An 11,050-nucleotide genomic window follows, 5' to 3' on the forward strand; every position below is an offset into this window, starting at 1 on the left:
GAGAAGGTTTTTGTGGGTTTCTTTGGGGGGGGTGTTTTTTTGTTTTGTATCAGAGATTGAACAAATGAGCCACATCCCCAGCTCTTTTTTATATATTTTTTAGAGACAGGGTCTCGCTGAGTTGCTTGGGCCTCACTAAGATGCTGCAGCTGGCTTTGAACTCCTGATCCTCCTGCCTCAGCCTCCTGAGCTGCTGGGGTGGTCTGTTCCACAATGCCGGGCCTGTCTGAGAGTATTTTGATAGAGATTATGAGGAGCCCTCTTTACCCCGGAAGCTCTCTTGTGCCCACCCAAAATTACTATAAATAAACCTTATTTTGTCCTTATTTTGTTCTGTTACCTGTTGCTTTAATAGACACCCCCAAATGTATCTGCCTAAAACAAGAGACAGCTTGTTACAACCCAGGATTTTGTAGGTCAGGAACTTGGAATGGAATGACAGTGTAGCTTGGTGGCACAACACTGGCCTGGTGTGTGAAGGTTCTGGGTTCAATCCCCAGCATTGAAGAAAAAGGGGGAGGAGAAGGAAAAGGAGAAAAAGGAGGAGGACGAGGAAGAGAAGGAGGAAGAGCAGAAAAGAAAAAAGCTGTGAGGTTGGATTGGGCTTGGAATTTGGGTTGGGCTCAGCGGGATGATTCTTCCGCTCCACACAGCACTGATGCAGCTTTGGCTGGTGGCTCAGCTGGGCTGGACAGCCTGAGATGACTTTATCCACATGTTTGCCCCTAGCCTGGAGCAGCAGAAAATCTGGACTCAGCTTGGTACCTTTCCCTTCCCATGTAGCCTCAGGGTCTCTGCGTGCCCTTTGTCTAGTAGGAAAACTGGTCTTCTTAGATGTCAGCTCAGAGTTACAGGAAAGCAAGGTGGAAGGTGCAAAGCCTCTTAAAACCTGGGCCCAGGCTGCACACGATGTCATTTCTGCTGGACTCTCTTGGTCAAAGCAGCCAAAGGCTAGCCAAAGTCAAAAGGGAAATAGATCCCACATCTTAAGGGAGGCATATCAAAGAATTGATCCATCACCCAGGGTCACCTGATGAGGACTCAGAAGGAAAGATGTTTGAGAGAGGAAGGGGAGTTCTTCAGATGAAGAAATCTAGGAAGAGCTTCTCAATATGAAGACTGAAGTTTCAGACTTAGCTGAGGTTTCTGAAGGTACTAAACACCTAAGCCACCCCCCACCCCCCATATCTCCCTCCTCTATACCCCAAACCTAGCTCAGCATGGTTAGATCCTAGGAACTGCTTTCACTGTATAACTCAAAATCCAGCCTGTGGTCTTGAACCCACTCCACCCAACACCTAACCCTCTACTAGTATTCCCTTTCTAACAATTCCTGTCTTCTCTGGTCCTAAGGAATCCAGACCCTTCTCTCTCTGGCCTTATTATCTCCCAGGACTGGTTTCTCTAACAACATGGTCACCTTCCATTTGTACCAGGGTCTATGCTATTTGCCTTATATGCATTATTACGTTGACTCCTTGTAAGGAAATACTATCCTTATCTTACAGATGAGGAAATAAATAACACACCCAAGCTCAAGTGGTCCAACTCAAAAGTCCAGGCCCTACACCCTATGCTATACCACTCAGGTAATTTTCTACTACTACTTAAATGGGTTACTCTTAACCTTATTCCTGGGTCTAGGATCCCATAGTCTGCTTGGGGAGCAACATGCTGTCAAGGACCCCTTCAGAGGGAAAGCAAGAGGAGAAGGAAACTCAGGGTCCCTAAATCCCTAGATGGGAATGCAAGAAATCTCCTCTGTTGAAAAGTTACAGGCAAGGTTTCTGTCTTAATTTATGTCACAGGGTTGGCAGTGAGGATCAATCAGTACATGATATCATTGAAGACTGGTTATAGAGAGAGAGAAAAGAGAACCAAGCAGGAAGCATGAACACTGAACAGCTTGGATGACAGTAGAAAAGCACTGTAGTGACACCCCATTTAACTGGAAGTTAGGCTCTGACAACCTCAATTCTGTGGAATGCAACACCAAATCCGGAAGTGAAAATGGCCTTTAAGCACCAAAAATAGCTGACACAAATTGAACCAAAGCCAGATCCTTTGGCTTCCACAAGGATCCTTACTGGGTTACACTGGACAAAATATTTAAGAGGTTTGACCTCTGGCTTTCCAGTCCATGGCCCTCAAAGAGCAAGGTGGGGTGTGGGTGATAGTCTTCCTTGAGAGGGAAGCACTGGGAACAGAGGGACAGCCAACAACCTAGCAGCGAGGAGAATATGACTCAAAAGCAGACAGGCGATGTGTTGCATATCATCTGACTTTAGAAAAAGGACTATAATGTGTTATTGTCTGGTACCTAATGCTTCACCAGACCCTCACTGGAGCATTATGTCATTATACCTCCACAGGAAGCTTGAGAAACGGGCAGCCAAGGAGAAAATGAAGTCTCAGAGAGGCCCCATGACTCTCCATGGCCATGTAGATTAGTGAGTTGTGGAGCTGGGAATAAATCTGACCTTTGACATCCAATACAGGACACCTTCCTGCATACCATGACTTGACCCTTTCCTCTATAACGTGACATCTCCCTATCTCATAATGGTGACCATGAGTCATCAAGAAAAGGTTAGTTAATATCTAGTAAACTATGTTGAAGAAAACAGGGAAGTAAGTAGTCCTTAAAAATTTTTTTCATAAAAAAATGTAAAAATAGACAAAGTGGTTTCAGTATAAAGTTCAGCTTTCCGGTATAAGCCAATTTATAAATAACAAACATTTACCTTTGACAGTATTATGGATGTGCAGCACCATCCAAGTGGACCTCCTGAATTTTCTGGAATCAGTCATTACTCTCCATCTTTATTAGATTGCCTTAATTCTGTTCTTTCCCCTCTCTCTCCTGAATGCTCATAAAATTCCCAATTGGTATCTCTACCTCCAGTTTTGATCCCATAAATTTATCCTCCACTCACATTATTCTTATCAAGCCAATAGGAAAAAGTCACGCTCCTTAGCAGCAACCAAGGCCTCATTCTCATTAGATATGGTGGTGCACGACTGTAATCCCAGAAATCAAGGAGGCTGAGGCAGAAGGATCACAAGTTGGAGGCCAGCCCAGCAACTTAGTGAGGCCCAGTCTCAAAAGAAAATATAAAAGGGCTAGGGATATGGCTCAGTGGTTGGTTAAGCAGCCCTGGGTTCAATCCTTGGCACCAAAAAAAAAAAAAAAAAAGGCCTCACTCCACTATCCACCTCCCGCCCACCCCCCCTGTCAAATGTCATGACACTTCAGGTTCAGTGCTGGATTCCTACAATGCCAAAGCCTTCTAACTACTAAGTTTCTCCCACTTATCTGAAGCATCTGCTCGTGTTTTTATATTCTCTGCCTGAAACACCCTTTGTTCAGTCCTTTATTTGATTAATTTCTGCACCACTTTAAAGACCCCAAGCTTAGTTGTCATCTTGTCACCTCTTCTTGGTGCCCCTATGGTCTCACAATGCCTCTATCCTTGCATGTGTCAATTAAGATGTCTGTGGTTGTAACAGAACTCCCACACGTAAAGCAGCTGAAACAATAAGGGTTTATTGTCCCTCCACAAGTCTGGAGGTAGATGGTCCCAGGGATGGCTTAGTGATGTCAGGGTTCTAAGTTAGCATTGCCAGGATTCTCTTGGCCTTCTGCAAGATGGTGGCAGCAGCTCCAAACTCACAACATTCAAAAGCAGGGAAGGTAGATTAAAGATAGACTAGGCTTGCTAGGGCCACCATAATGAAGTACTGAAGACTGGGTGGCTTAAACAATAGGAATTTGATTTTCTCACAGTTCTGGATGTTAGAAGTTCAATATCGAAGTGTCCACAGGGTTGGTTCTGAGGCATTTCTCCTTGACTTGTAGATGACCATATGAGTATCCTCTCCCTATGTCTTCACGTCTTCTTTCCTCTGCATGTGTTGTGTCCTTTTCTTCTTCCTGTGTGTGTGTGGCGGGGGGGAGGGAGGGAGGTTTAACTGGTTTACCTGGGAATAAACTACTCTACCACTAACTATATCCCCCAGCCCTTTTTATTTTTTATTTCGAGACAGGGTCTCATTAAGTTGCTTAAGGCCTTGCTAAATGGTTGAACCTGGCTTCCAACTTGCAATCCTCCTGCTTCAGTCTCCCAAATCACTGGGATTACAAGTGTGTGCCACCATGCTGGGATAAATATCCTCTTTTTATAAAAACACCAATCATATTGGATTAGGCTTCATTTTAACAGTCATGGCTTCATTTTAACCTAATTACCTCTTTAGAGACCCTATCTCCAAATACTCACATTCTGAAGTCCTTGGAGTTAGGACTTGAACATGAATTTGGGGGGTACACAATTCTAATCATAGCAGGAGATTCTGGTGTAGGAGAACCCCTCTGGGAATCACTCTTTTTAGGTGAGAAATTATTCCTGGAATCCTTCAGTAGACTTATAGACCAGGATTTGCTAACCTTCCTCTATCCTAGTTATAATGGAGGTTGGAAAAACATTTTTACTTTTATAATGGAAAAAGGGGGTGAGAATAACTGCTGGGTAGGTTACCAAACCATCTGTCAGAACTGCTACCACATTGTATCACAGTTATCTGTTTATGTACACCTCTCCCATTAACTCTTTTTTTGGGGGTAGGGTATACCAGAGATTGAACTCAGGGGCATTCAACCACTGACCAACATCCCCAACCCTTTCTTGTATTTTACTTAGAGACATGGTCTCACTGAGTTGCTTAGCTCCTCACTTTTGCTGAGGCTGGCTTTGAACTCACGATCCTCCTGCCTCAGCCTCCCGAGCCCCTGGGATTACAGGCATGCACTACTGCATCCAGTCCCATTAACTCTTTGAAGCAAATATCAGTGTGTCAATCATCTGTGTACCCCTAGAACTTGACAGATACTAAGTGTTCAACCACTATCTATGGAAGGAACAGATGAATACAATTTAATAAACTAGATGAACCTGTTGGTGTTATAGTTGATTACAACATGTAAACTTTGTTCATATGTTTGGCTTACAGTGTCTACAGTTCACACCTGTAAATAATTGTAGGAAATATTGCTAATGGAACTGTTATTACAATCAGTGGAGACCAAGCTCTGTGAGTTTTGTCTCCCCCAAGTCTGGCAGAATGCATGTAGTAGCGACTACATGAATTTTTCTGGAATGAATAATGGAAGAATGAAGCATTAAAATATCAAAAATATATATGTTGAAAAATATGTTTATACAACTCCAAGAGTTATTATGTGTTCTAGAAAAATGTCTTTCAAAACTGAACATGCATTCTGTCTATTAGTACCTGCAAAGATGGTATACCAACAAGTATTACATTACCAGGCCATTTCTATTCTGATAAAGAATGATCCTACCAGGTGCAGTGGCACATGCCTGTACTCCTAGATACTTGGGAGGCTGAAGCAGGAAGATCTCAGATTCAACACCAGCCTGGGCAAGAAACAATCTCAAAATAAAAATAATGAGGGATGGGGATCTAATTCAATTGTAGAATGCACCAAGGCTCCATGCCCAGTACCAAAAAAAAAAAAAAAAATTTCAGATGAATTTGGCCAATAGGTCCATAATGCTCTGTTATGCTAAGAGTAGTTTCAACCAAGAAGTAAAGATAAACTAATAAGATTGAGCTATTTGAAGTGGTATTTGATTTTGATTCTGTGGAAATACAGGATGCATGTCACTAATCCACACAAAGCACTACTGGATTCTAGCATGTGTCACTTTTACACCACAAAACCCCACACATCTGACCCTCCATGTTCTACAGAATAGGGAAGAACCAAGTGCCTAGTCAATGAGCAGCATTCATTGTGGCAGTAAGTGACTGATTGAGTAGTGATTCCCTGAATTCTGGCCACCCTGCCCCATGATTTCCATCAAATTCCTACTTCTCCCTCTGCATCAGGTAGGCGAGGTGTAAATGATATGAAGTAAATGAGGAGCAGTGGAAGCACAAAATCCAAGTTGCCACAAGTAACTGGGTTCCCAGAGGCAGTGTATTTTGGCACCATGAGACAAACTGTGTGACTGAGAGTTAAGTCTCCTCTCACCCTATTTCAGACTCAAGGGACTTCTGTCTCCCTCACATGGCTCAAGTAATGAGGTTCAATTAAAATGTTCAGGTTCAATTAGTGTTTCAGGCTTCAGGGGCAGTTTCAGGGCAAAATATTTTCTATGAGAACTTAAGAGAAACCAGCACTGTTCTGGACGAGAGTGGCATGCAGGGGCAGGAGAGGACTTGGTCTGCAACCAACATCTGCATAATAGAGAAGCTGGACAAGATGGCACTTGTGTGTGTTTATGCATCTGCAGTGCCTGCTCTGTGCCTCGGGTGCTTTCCTAACAGCCAGGAGAAAGAGTTGCATGCTAGGCTGTTTTCCTTGCAAGTCATGAGTTTTTCTTCTTTCTTTAAAGTATTGGCAGCCCAGATTTTTACTGCAAAATCAAGACCTGTTACTATAATGATGATGACTTTTTTTTTTAAATTGTGCCAGTGAACCTGGTTTTAACACATTATTGCAAGCACATCAGCCAAGCTCATTACAATAATCTATTGTCAAGAGAAATATTCTGGCAACACATGTACCTAGAAGTTCCACCTTCTGAATTGATGCCAAAGTACAAAAGATTCCTAGTTCCTTACGATGTCCAACTAACTGTACATGTACCCCCCCCTCCTTACTGCCAACATAGGTTTGCTTTGATGTTCTCTGCTTTCTACAATGGCTTTAACTCTTTGGCAGAGCCTCATGCACTAAGCTAAGCACTTTGCTATTTGGAATCCCATTACCTGCAGTGCTACTAACTGGCATTCCATAGATCAAAGGTAGACTGATGAGACACAGCACGATCCTGCAGCGATGTCTGAGCCATGCAGCAAATATGTGATGGTGTTTAGAATAGTTTAACATTCAACAATGTGTTCTAAAGAAGCTGTTTCCATGTTTGCCCCACGTAGAGCCTATCAATAACTTAAATAATAATATATTCTAATAAATAAAGATGATGCAGATAGGCAGGAATAAATAAGACTAAAATCAAGAAAATAAAATTGACAGGAATTAAGGTAAAAGAGTCCTGATTCTCAGAACAAAATTCTGGCACTTAGGTTTAAAAAGTCCTTCTGGGTTAACAGCCCCTATAAGAGAGTCACAGGGATTTTGACTATCAACTCAGCAATGTGCAACAACCTCTGAAACTGTCCATCTTATCTAAGGTCATCTTTTAAGAAAAGATAGTGCTTTCCTGTAATCCCATTTACTGGGGAGGGTAAGGCAGAAGGATTGCAAGTTCAAGGCCAGCCTGGGCAACTTAGCAAGACCCTCTCTCGAAATAAAAAATAATCATAAAAAGGGCTGAGGATAGAGTTCAGCAGTAATGTATCTCTGGATTCAGTCCCTAGTACAAAAAAAGAAAAGAAAAAATAAAGAAGCAAACAAAGAGTGTCCCATCAAGGAAGGAACAATATCACTCTATATGTAATTGGTATTAGTCAAGCCAGGTCTGTGCAGGACCATGTTTGGTTATGGAGGCCACATTTGAAAAGGAAAGGAAATAAGGATGTTTCTTTTGGCAACTCTAATATAATTTCTGCCTTTAATAACTGGTGGATGTCGTATGGAAGAAACATTAACCTCACAGCCTCAGCGTCCAGAACTAGGGGTCATGGCTAGAAGTATCCACAGAACTCATTTCGGCTCTACATGAGGAAGAATTTTCTACAATTAGGGTGATCTGAACATTGAACTGGAATGAACTCTAGGAGAGGCAAAAGAAGATCTTGGGGGGTATGGTAATGTCTATTTCTTACCTGGTGATAGGTACTTGAGTGTTTTATTAGTGTTCTTCAACTGACCCACAAATATTTTTATTTGTAATTATATTTTACTAGGAAAAAAGCACTGATTGTGTTGACAGGCAAAATTGTGAACTCCTCATCATTGTGAGGGCTCAAGGAGAGGTTGGTAGCACTGAACGAGAAAATGGACAGATGACCTCTGATGTTCCTTCCATCTCTAAGATTCCACAAGTTCGAAAAACATGACCGTTAATACAGCAACACTCTTTTCTTTTTTTAAAGAGAGAGAGAATTTTAATGTTTATTTTTTAATTATCGGCAGACACAACATCTTTCTTTGTACGTGGTGCTGAGGATCGAACCCGGGCCACATACATGCCAGGCGAGCGCGCTACCGCTTGAGCCACATCCCCAGCCCAGCAACACTCTGTTTCAAAGTATTCTGAAGGTGATGTCCTTTCAATTAACTTGATCTGAGTCCTTGCTCCATTCCTCACCACCATTACTGGCATTTGTTAGACTATGATCCCCACGTCTCTATTACAGTGATTATCACTTTTATTGGCCATTATATAATGAGAAGTAGATAGACACAGTCACTGCCCTCTTAGGATGACAAATGATATGGACAGTCATAAAGAGAACACTGTGAGAGCCGGATGTGAACAGTGAATAAATACAAAAGAAAGTAAAAAGGTTTATGTGGTAAGCAGGTCAAGGTTTCAGGTATTCTAAGAGTGAGGAACAAATGTCAGGCCTTGGAAAAGACATCCTAAATAGATTAAGACCAGAAGTTAACCCTCTGCTCCAATTAATTTCAGCAGGCTTCCTGGAAGAAATGAGCCTTCAAAAATATATAGATTCTGGCAATCCAACATTTGGTTAGGGGAATCTTTCTCCTGGGCTGCCAGGAAAAAAAGCCAGAATAGCTGAAGTGGTCATTTCCTCCTGTTAATCCTGTTCTTCCATTCTGTTCCTTCATGATCTTTACCCTCTCCACTGTACTGATCTGAGAGGGGGGAACCAAGACCCAAAAAAGGGAAATGAGAGGAAGGGGTATTTGTGGACTGTGATGGATGTGGAATCCGGGAGAGTCCTTGAGTCCCCAAGTCACTGCTAAATACCAGCTCTGCTCTCTGCTTCTTCTGGCTGAGCTGTAACTTTGGGCAAAGTTACTTCTGCTTTGGACACACTTAACCTTTAATCCGGGGATCCCCAATCATGTTACTGACATTAATTCCTCTATCTTCACAACAACTTAGGTTGATGGGAAAAATACACCCAAACACAAGATCTCATGAGCTACTCAAGTCCAGTGTGGTCATATCCAAAAAAATATTTAGTCAAAGTTTATTATTTTATAATTTCACCTTTACTGAAGGGGAAACCAAAAAGGGTATAAATAAGTCAATTTTATATATACCTTCAGTCTTTGGCTTCATCAAAATCAATAATGTTTTAATGTTATAGCACTTTCTTCCTGGAAATTTTTAGCATGGTCATTTTATAAATGGAGAAACTGAGACATAGAGTGATTCAAAGATACTGTGTCAATGCACGCCTCATAAAATAGTGCCTAGGTGGGAAATCAGAGTCCTGATTCTCAGGACAAAATTCTTTTCTCATTAGATTCCTACCCAGGTTTGAAACATTGAATCCATTCAGTTTCTGAAATTATGCAGGAACAACGGTCAAATTTGAGTTCTTGATACCAAGAACAGAGAGAGGAGAGGCTGCAGTGGTAGCAAGAGTGATCGTGATCCTTGACCTTTGTAAAGGTTTCATAGTTTACAAGCATTCCACAGCCACTATTACACTCTGTCCTCATCAAGGACATCAATACTGTCCCCTTGTAGATAGGAGGACACCGCAACTCAGAGAAGGCTAGTGGCTTGTCAGAAAACAAGAGTTAGCAAAGAATAGAATGGAGACTGAAACTCAGGTCTTCTGAGCCTTGCTTCAGTGAGAGCAAATTTGGGAGGGAAAGGGCTACCCATCTTTGACTGGGATATTTAGAGGAGCCTGAGGGAGGGAGGACAACTGTCAGCACCTCAGCACACATAATAGCAGAGAAGGAAATGAATATCATTAGGCATTTCAAAAGGTGGCACGGAACTGCTCTGGGCACTGTGGGAACTGTGGCACTAGCCTCTGGGGGCCTGCAATTTAAGACAAACACACCGGGAGGAACAAATATGTACATGACATACAGATGATAGAAGGAGAACAGTGAACTACCACAGAGTAGACAGGAAAGCATTGATAACATATGCATGTCCAGGTAGGTTTGGGGTGTGGAAAACATAAGCCCATAAATAAAAATGGGAACAATAAAGATGCACAAGCCAGGAAAGAGTAAGAGAGGGAGGGAGGGATGGACACGGACACACACACACACACACACACACACACACACACCAATTCAGGAAGGAATTTTTGGAAAATCAGTTCTAGGAGTTTGTTTTTTTGTTTTTGTTTTTAAGACAGGGACTCGCTAAATTACTGAGGCTGGCTTCGAACTTGCGATCCTCCTGCCTCAGCCTCCTGAGTTGCTGAATTACAGGAATGAACCACTGAACATGGCTTTTTTTTTTTTTTTTTTTTTTTCAGTTTAAGAAGCAGTTGGGTAGATGTTGCAGGAAGAGTAGGGTTGAGGGTATAAGCTTTAGAAGAAAAACTTACCCGAGATATATGGAACAATTATAAAGTTGGGTGGGAAGGGATAGGAGGCAGGGTCAGTGGACAAAGAGGGCTTTGAGCAAGTGGAAATTCAAGAGAGATTACAACCTGTCTTGACTCCTAGGCTGTCTTTTTCCACCCCCATGCTTTCAGAAGGCACATGCTCTTCCAAGTTCAGGAACACAAAGACTCTCCAAGTTGTGAAAGCCTGTTTGCCGCAGATGAAGAAGGCAACAACCTGTGGGTGAAGGAGACAGTGGATAGGGACCTTGTGTACGCTAGGCAAGAAGTCCCCAGCCATCCCAATCTCCCCAGATTCCGCCACCACAGGAGAGCTTCCCAGCACACAGCTCATTTACCCAGATCTACTCATTGTTAGGAAAGTTCCAGTTTGCTTTACCAAACCCAAATTCACCTGTTCAAGTTTCAGGCCAGGGATTAGATTCTTAGTGTAAAATATGGTTAAGTTCTACTGGGATCTAAACATTTCTCAACATCTCAATTCAGATTCGAGCCAAGTAGAGAGAGACCTGTTTATCTCTGTTAATTGTGTTTATTCAAGTCA

The sequence above is a fragment of the Marmota flaviventris genome, chromosome 10 (genome assembly GCF_047511675.1).
Source record: "Marmota flaviventris isolate mMarFla1 chromosome 10, mMarFla1.hap1, whole genome shotgun sequence".
Lineage (NCBI taxonomy): Eukaryota > Metazoa > Chordata > Mammalia > Rodentia > Sciuridae > Marmota > Marmota flaviventris.